This window comes from Cynocephalus volans, chromosome 10, assembly GCF_027409185.1.
Source record: "Cynocephalus volans isolate mCynVol1 chromosome 10, mCynVol1.pri, whole genome shotgun sequence".
In the NCBI taxonomy this organism is placed as follows: Eukaryota; Metazoa; Chordata; class Mammalia; order Dermoptera; family Cynocephalidae; genus Cynocephalus; species Cynocephalus volans.
The window spans coordinates 102,171,027-102,180,766 of NC_084469.1; positions in this window are offsets into that span (position 1 = coordinate 102,171,027).

Below are 9,740 nucleotides of genomic sequence, written 5' to 3' on the forward strand. Positions count from 1 at the left end.
ACAGCCGACGGCCTGCAGGAAAAATAAACCGTCCACAACCCCCAAGAATTTTTGTGTGGTTTCGGCCTTATTGGGAACTGCGCCTCACAACACAGTGAGCTACCCCTGTCAGCCCAGTATTTCAAGTTTTGATGTAAAAAGGATTTAATTTTCAGCCAAAAGAACTTGTTGTTGTTTTAAATAATTTCTGGGTTTCCTGCCTTGTTCTAAAAGTCTCCTCACACTTTGGATTACTTGAATACTTGCAGATTTCCAAATGTTCTGTTGAAATGTATTACTTTTTAATATATTTATATATTTTATTTTGTTTTATTGGGGGGGGGCTGGCCTGCACAGGGATTGAACCCCAGACCTTGGGTCAGTTTCTAGACCATTCTGTGTCAGTAATATATTTCCTCATGCCAATATCAATGTCATACTCCTTTGATTTCAGTAGTTTTATGTCATTTGTTATTTATTTTTAATTTTTTTATCGTTTTAATATTTAGCAGTAAAAATACAGTCATAGCTAATGTTTCTTGCCTATTACTTCTCTACACACTTCACAGACATTAAATTTTTAATGGTCACAATGATGTTGATACTATCATGATTTTCTCTTCTGTTTGTTTTTTGGAACAGCTTTATCAAGGTATATTTCAAATAGTATACAACTAACCCATTATGCTATACAATTTAATCTTTTTTAGTATATTGTAGAGCTAGGGCTGAGTCTGGAGCTCACAGACCCATTGAGCCCATTGTCCAGACTGGGTCACAAAGCCTTCACATGCAGGTCTATGAGTTAGGTAACAGGAAAAAGGTCCTTGGAGCTGTGGTTGAAGTAGTAATAAGGTTTATTCAGCACACACACTTCTAAGAGCTAGGCAGTGAAAAGAGAAACTGAGCAGCTGCTGGCAAAGTCCAAAGAAAAACTGAGCAGCTGCCAGCAATGTAAACATGCTCTATTTTTAGATGTGAGTTCTCCCCACTGGGGTTCAGAGCCAGTGTGCTGCTTTCACAGAGAAGAACACACAATAATAGCAACAAGCTAAAAATACACGGGTGTGCATGCACACTAACTCCAGCCCCACACAACTTGTTTACAAAGAATGTGCTGCACCACCCCCAACCAGACCTGGGGTGAGGGGGCCTGACTATACTACTCTATTTCCTCACATATATTTACAGAGTTGTTCAATCATCACTATTTTAGAATCATTTCATCCCCCATAAGAACCTTTTCTCTGTCACAGCTCCCATTTCCCTCCTCCCTTAAATGTCTAGACAACCCTGAATTTACTTTCTGTCTCTATACATTTGCCTTTGGCAGACATTTCATTTGAATGAAATCTTACAATCTTTTTTGAATAGCTCCTTCACTTAGCATTTTTTCAGGGTTCATCTGTGTTGTAGCATCATTGTTTATTGTTGGATCATATTCCATTTTATGGATATACAATACTACATTTTATTTATTCATCAGTTGATGGGTGTTTTAGGTTGTTACCACTTTTAGAGTATTATGAGTAATGCTGCTACAAAACTTCTCCTGTATCTTTTTGTGCATACAAGTTTTTATTTCTTTTGGGTATATACTGAGGAATGGAATAGCTAGGTTAATTAATAAGTACATGTTTAACATTTTTAGGAACTACCAGACTGTTTTGCAAAGGGGCTGCACCACTTTACATTCCCACCAGAAATGTGGGAGGGTTTCAATTTCTTCATGTTTTTGCTAACACTTGTTATTTTCTGTCTTTTTCATTATAGCCACTCCAGTGGTGTGAAGGGATATTATGGTTTTCATTGGCATTTCCCTAATGAAGTGATATTGAGCATCTTTTCATGTGCTTGTTGGTCAGCTGTATATATTCTTTGGAGAAATAAGATGTTCAAATCATTTGTCCCTTTTAAGATTGGGTCGTTTAATCTCTTTATTGTTGAGTTCTGAGTGTTTTTCATATATTCTGTATGCAAGCTTTTTTATCACAAATATGATTTGCCAATAATTTCTTGATTTTTTTTTTTTCTTTTGTGGCTGGTCAGTACAGGGATCTGAACCAGTTGGCGGCCAACCTTGGAGTCTTTAAATCCTCTGGAGAATCCAGATACTTTGTTTTACCAGGCAAATGACCCACTTAGGTTCAACTTGCAAGTTTTAATCAGCATTCTGTGAGGTGTGGTTTCAATGTGTGTTCAAAGACTTTGCAGTACTATTTGTGTCTCTACCTAGAGGCAAGACTACATTGAAGGTCATCTATTTCATAGCCCAGGTTTCAAGGTCCATGGTATGTCTGACTACCCCTACAGAATTGCCCAGAGGCTACTGACAAATAAATAAAGGCAACATGCTGTCCATTTAGCTCAGTTAGTTAGAGCATGGTGTTATACATATAACACCGAATTCAAGGGTTCCAATCCCTGTACTGGCCAGCTGCCAAAAAATATAAAATAAAATCAAGAAAAAACTGACATTTATCTCTCTCACTGAGCAGTAGGAAACCCTGTTCCCACTACTTGTACCAGAAATAAAGGGCTTCTTCTGGACATCTCTCTACAGGTGACTATGTTCACTTCTGAGTTTTTAGCTGCATTGGGTCCCGGCCAGGTTATATCACAGGAGAGAAAACTGATACACATACTACCTCTTTGGTGGTTCTTTCAAATGTGATTTTTTCCTTCAACCTACTGCTATTAACTTTTCATGTTCCTCAAATAACTGCTCTATACATTCTGCCCAGCTGTTATACTGGCATTCCATGGGACACAGGATAAATCGTGCTCACTCTATCTTTCTCACAACTAGAACCAATTTTGCCTAGTTTTTGGCTTTTCTATTTTTACATATAAAACAATATAACATGTATGATTTTATATCATTTCTTTGAAAACATGTTTATGAGAAACATCCACGTTATTGCATGTACCCATGTAATAAGCAGGATTCTGAAATGGTCCCCATGACTTCTGCCTCTGCAATGCCTTTGTATATTCCCCTCCCCTGGGGTGTGGGTGGATCTACAGCTGCTTTCTAATCAAGATAATATGGCAAATGTAATGGGATGTCCCTCCTGTGATTACAGTATTTTATTTGACAACAGTCAAAGACTTCTATGGATGTAATTAAGGTTCCTAATCAATGGACTGAAGATAATCAAAAGAGAGAACATCCTGCCAATGTCCTGACCTAATCAAGTGAGCGTCTTCAAAGGTGGTCTAGAGATCAGAGAGTCAAAGCAATAGTAATACTGTCACTCTTGCTGGCTTTGAAAAAACAAACCTCCACAAGAAAAGAAATTTTGCCACAATATGAGGGAGATTGGAAGGACATCCTTCACTATTTGGGCCTCCAGAGGAAAATTTGGCCTGGCTAACAACCTGATTTCAGCCTAATGAGTTCCTGAGCACAGAACCTGGCTACATTGCCTATGTTTCTGGCTTACAGAAACTGTGAAGTAGTAAACCTATGTTGTTTTAAGCCACTAAATTTGTGGCAATGATAGAAAGCTAATCTAACCTGGAAATTATTATTTCTGGGCTGGCCCGTGGCTCACTCGGGAGAGTGCGGTGCTGAGAACACCAAGGCCTCGGGTTCGGATCCCATATACGGATGGCCAGTTCGCTCACTGGCTGAGCGTGGTGCTGACAACACCAGGTCGAGGGTTAGGATCCCCTTACTGGTCATCTTTAAAAAAAAAAAAGAAATTATTATTTCTTTCTAAAAGAATATTATGTAAAATAAGCATACCATAATTTGTTTTTCCTCTTTTGTATTGAGGGAAATTTGGATTTTTTCCATGTAAGGGTACTTCAAATCAACCTCCAATGAATAATCTTTTACATTTCTCTTGATGACCATGTATTTGGTTGTATAGGCTGTACATAAGTTCAATTTCAGTAGAAAATGCCAAACCGTTTTTCAATATGTATTGCTAAAAAAATCACAAGTCCAACCAAGAGACAAAGTGAAAGGAAACAGAGACTTTACCACAGTTGAAAGTACTATAAAGAATTTGTAGCCATTCCTCATTTATTATAATATGTCTCTGTGTTTTAATGTCTGTGTGTAGGGGCTGGTCCTGTTCATCATGTGTGTCTATTTATCGGCTTGTATGCTAGCGACTGTGTCCACAGGTCTGTGAGCTTAGCATTATGTTTCACCTTGTCTGATTCTGGGTCAGTCTATAAGTCTCTTAGCTGGTGTGTTGGTCAGGAGGTAGGTGATAGAAATGACAATGTTCAAACTTTATCGTATACTTTATAAAAAAAGGAAAAATACTAATTAAGACTTTTAAATAAAAAATGGTTTATTGTAATGGAGTTTATAAGTTGTAGACACCATGAAGAAAAATAAGGAAATGGGGGAAAAGGGTCAACTCAAAGAACAAAAAACAAAAAAGAGGCAAATGGAAATCATAAAAAGGATGACTGATTTAAATTTAAATATATGACTAATTCCATTACATATGAATGGACTAATTCTTCCATTAAATGATAGGGATTTCTAGTGTTGTTTTAAAAATATCAAGATTAATGCAATGTAGGATTCTAAAATGAATCCTAACCCGCATAAAGGACATAGTGAGAAAATGTGAATTTTGAATACAGTCTGTAAATTAATTCATAGCATTTTATCAGTGCTAATTTCAGAGTTTCAGTAATTCTACGACCATCTCCTTAGATGTTAACCTTATGAGAGGCTGGGTGAAAGATATACAGGAACACACTGTGCTAGTTTTACAATATCTCTGTATGCCTAAACTTATTTCAAAATGAAAAGTTTATTCAAAATCCAGATTTTAAAAATCCCAGCTATATAATGTTTTTAGAAAGACATGTAAAAAGTTTGAGACATCAGTAAGTTTGAAAATACGGTATAGCTACATTAAAATCTGAGAAAATAGATTTTAATGGAATGAGCATTCTTAGAAACAGAAAAGTTACTTATAATCTTAAAAGGTTCAATTTGCCAAAAAGTTACAGCAATCTAAAATGTTATTCACCTAATGCACAGCCTCCAAAATAGAGCAAACAAGAATGTGGGTTCATATATGTTGAATACGGCCTGAGATTGTAGTGAAGGCTTTCCTACATTCCTTACCTTAACAGGGCTTCTCTCCAGTGTGAACTCATACATACTCAGTAAGGCATGACCACTGAATAGAGGCTTTCCCATATTTTGTGCTTTTATAGGATTTTCCTCACCTGTATGGGTCTGTATGTGATTATAAAGGATGTAGAATATATAAAGCCTTTTCCACATTCTTTGCATTTGTAAGGTTTTCTTGCCCTGAGAGTCTGTATATGCACAGAAAGCTTGTGTAATGAATAAAACATTTCCCATGTTCCTTCTGTTCAAACAGTTTCTCTCTGTCATAAGTTCTCCTATGTGGGTGAAGGTATGATGGATTAACAAAGGCTTTTCCACAATTACTGCATTCAGAGTGATTGTCTCTCCTGCTAGTTCTCTGGTACACAATATTTGGAGGGAGGGTGACAGCTTTTCCACACTGATTAAACTCAGAAACTTTCTCACCAATAAAAGTTTTCCTATGCAGAATGAGGACGTCTGTTCCATATGGAATGCACTCAGAAATGTTCCCTTGATTTTGAGTTCTCACATGTGTCTTCAGGTGTAAATCTGCAATTAAGATATCTCAATATTGCTTATAGCCAGAGCTCTCATCCATTGCAGCTTCTTCACTGTGGATGAAGGTAAGAATGATAATTAAAGGAATTTTCAGACACATTAATAGGCTCCACCCATCTCAAACACACAGAAAAATCATTTTGATGATGCTTATGATTTTTACCATTTTTATTACATGCATACATTGGTTTGACTGCAGTGTTATAACACCCAAGGTCAAGGGTTTGGATCCCCATACTGGCCAGCTGCAAAAAAATACATGAATAAAAATAAATTATTATATACATACAGTTCCTGCCCTGTTGATTTATTTCACATTGGATGATGGAACCCCACTGTCAGAATTCTGTGCCATCTCCTCTAATTGAAAAAATATTCCTATAGATTTTCATGAAATTGTTTTTAAAACTCAGTGTCTGAATACATATATGGGGATGTGTACCCATAAAGAAACAAGTTTTACATAGGTTTAGGGAATCCCCAAATTCATCATATTCAGAGTATCTCCTCAAAGACATCTTTGTTCTTGGATAAATGCTAGTTCTCTCAAATATCTTTCATTTCTGCTGATTTTCTATGCTGGAAATCCCAATATTTTCTAGGTGTGGAAAATAAGGAATATTCCTTGTTAATCTTGCCATTTCTATCCCACTAGAGGTTTGTCCCCACAAACAATCCTGCTGAAAAGTTGTCCCTGTGGTTCCAAGTTGCATTTCCCATTCTAAAGTTACACAGAAAAACAAACTTAAGGTTTGCAGAAAGAAATGGCTGATTGAAGGAGTTATAAATGATAAGGCTCATTCATATTTATTCACAAGTTAAACAAGATTAAAAAATCAAAATTTGAGTTTGGCAATGCCAATAGAGCATGGTGCTGGATAGCACCAAGGTCAAGTGTTCAGATCCCCATATCAGCCAGTGGCCAAAAAAACCTCAAAAATAAACTTGGCACGGACAAGGAGTCAAATTTTTAGTTCATTACAAACTGATTCTTTGAAAATTAAAACTGATGGTGAACCAAAGAGAATATTAGGGACAGAGAGTAGCAAAGATGTAGACAAAGTGAATATGTAAAATGATAAAGAAGAAAGATATACGTAATTTTGTGAGATCATATTAAAGTTAAATAGGTGAAGTTTTCTTTTTTGGGGGGAGGGGGCAGCTGGCCAGTATGGGGATCCAAACCCATGACCTTGATATCGTAAGGCTGCATCCTAACTAATTGAGCTATGGCCAGCCCAAACAGATGAAGTTCTCAATCATTACTTTTTCAAGTATTTTTTACCACATCACACTTTTTCTTCTAGAACTCCCATTTCTTGAATGTTTACCTTTTGGTATTGTCACACAGACCTCCTGGGGCTCTACTACTTGCATGTTGGATAACTTTTGGATTATATTCTGCACATTTTGAATATGTTATGACACTCTGAGTTGATAAGCCCTATGGAGAGGCTGGTCCATTAGCTCAGTTGGCTAGAGCACAGTGTTGTAACACCAAGGTCAGGGGTTCAGATCTCTTACCGTCCAGCTGGAAAAAAAAAAAAAAAAGGAAGAAAAAAAAATCCTATGGAGAATGGAGATTTGTTTTAAATCAGGCAATTCCCCCGTCCAGTTCAGCTTGCAAGTTTCAATCAGCCCTCTGTGGGTTGTGATTTCAATGTGAGTTCTGTTTTCACCGACGCTGCACTATTTGTGTCTCTATCTAGAGTCTAGACTACGTAGGTCGTCTATCTCATAGTCCACTTCTCAAGGTCTATGGTATGCCTCACTGGCACCACAGGATTGCTTGGGGGCTGGGGGCAAACGAATGAAAAGACTGTAGGAAATGTTTCCTGACACCAAAACTAAAAGGTGATTATGCAAGGTGAAGGATATATTAATTAGCTTGATTGTGGTCATCTTTTCACAATGTGTATATATATATATATTGCACATCATGTTGTATACTCTAAAAGTACACAATTTTTACTTGTCAATCATACCTCAATAAAGATGGGGAAAAAGTAAAATGTGAGTGGAAATTAGGTATTTATAATTGAAAAGTCATAAAAATACTAATTAACAGCTCTTTTCTTCCCTGGATGCCTGAGGATCTACCACCATCATGAATGGCACACTAACTATCCACATGAGGAAGTTCATGACCAATTGACTACTTCAGAGTAAACAAATGGTCATCAATGTCCTTCACCCTATGAAGGCAACAATACCTAAGACAGAAATTTGGGAAAAAACAGCCAAAATTTACAAGACCTCACTGGATGTCATCTTTGCACTTGGATTCCGAACTCACTTTGGTAGTGGCAAGACAACTGGCTTTGGCATAATTTACAATTCCTGGGATTATGCCAAGAAAAATGAACCCAAAACATAGACTTGCAAGATATGGCCTGTATGCGAAAAAAAAAGACCTCAGGAAAACAGCAAAAGGAATGCAAGAACAGAATGAAGAAAGACTGGAGGACTGCAAAGGTCAGCGTTGGTGCTTGCAAAAAGTGAGCTGGAAACTGGATAACAGCAGGAGTAAAGATTCTGCAATGGATTTATCTGTGGTGACTGTGTGGGTTTTTCACAAGAAAATTAATAAACTGTAAAATCTTTTTAAAAAATACTAATTAAAACTTTATGGGAGATTCAGTCATAGCAATAGAATGCTAGTCAAAGTTTCAAATGTTTACAGAATAGGAAACAACAAAGTCTGAAAAATGAGGTATGCATTTAAGAGGTAGGAAAAGAATAACACAATAAAGACAAAATAACTAGAATGGAGGTTAAAATAGATAAGAACAGAAATTAACAAAATAGAACATGCTATGAATGACTTGTGTACCTCCAGAGTTCTTATCTTAGCTCCCAAGGTTGTTGTATTTACAGAGGGGACCTTCTAGAGGTAATTAGGGTTAGAAGAAATCATGACAGTGGGGTTGCCATGATGAGATTAGTATAGTCACATACCACATAAGAACGTTTTAGTCAAGGACAGACTGCATACACGATGGAGGTCTCACAAGACTATAATGGCAAAGACTGGCCTATTAACTCAGTTAGTTAGAGCATGATGTGATAACACCAAGGTCAAGGGTTCAGATCCCCATTCCAGTGAACTGCCGGAAAAAAAAATTATAATAGGTATACATAGCCCAGGTGTGTAGTAGGCTATATCATCTAGATTTGTGCAGTACACTCTATGGTGCTCTCACAATGACAAAATGGACTAAAGACCCACTTTTCAGAACTTGTCCCTGTCGTTAAGCAACACATGACTGTACCCTATAAAGAAGAGACATAAAAGAGCTTGCTGGTTCTCTCTCAGCCAACTAAAGACACAGTGAGGCAGCACTCTACAAGCCAAGAGAGCCCTCACCAGAAACCCACCATGCTCACACCCTGACACATACTTCCAGCGTCTACATCACTGAGAAAATAAATTTCTGTTGCTTAAGCCACCTGGTCTATGGTAATTTGTTTGGCAGCACAACCTGCCATAAAACATAAGCCAGAAGTACACTGATCAAACCCGAAATTAACAAAACTAAGTAAATCTTGGCAATATTAACATTAAAAAGGCATAACTAAATGATATTAGCAATAAAAAAGGGACACAAAAGATATATAATCACAAAAGCCAGAAATACTAAAAATGAGAACATTTTATGAACTTTGACTGTAAATTTAAAATTACAGAAATGCCTATAAAAACACTTGCCAAAACAAAATTTTCCAAAACTGACTTAAGGTGAAAATGGAAACCTTACCAATCCCACAAATCCAAAACAAAAACAAAAAAAAAAAGAATCCATGCTTTAAAATCATTCCAAACTTGAGAAGAAAAACCAGTAACAATGGCAGTAAGTAATCCCGATTCGAATTTTACTAGTGTATTTTGCATAACATAAAGGAAACACTACTTATCATATGAATATAGTGTTTGAGTTAAGAAAATACTCCTATATTCATACAAAACCCAGACAAGTATACTTACACACAAAAAAAACTTCTCCATAATATGGAATACATTCAGGTAATAAAAAAAATCAATCCATTATACCCAAGTTGAGTTTTTGGAATTACAAGGATAATTTAACATTGTAATGTCAATTAATTA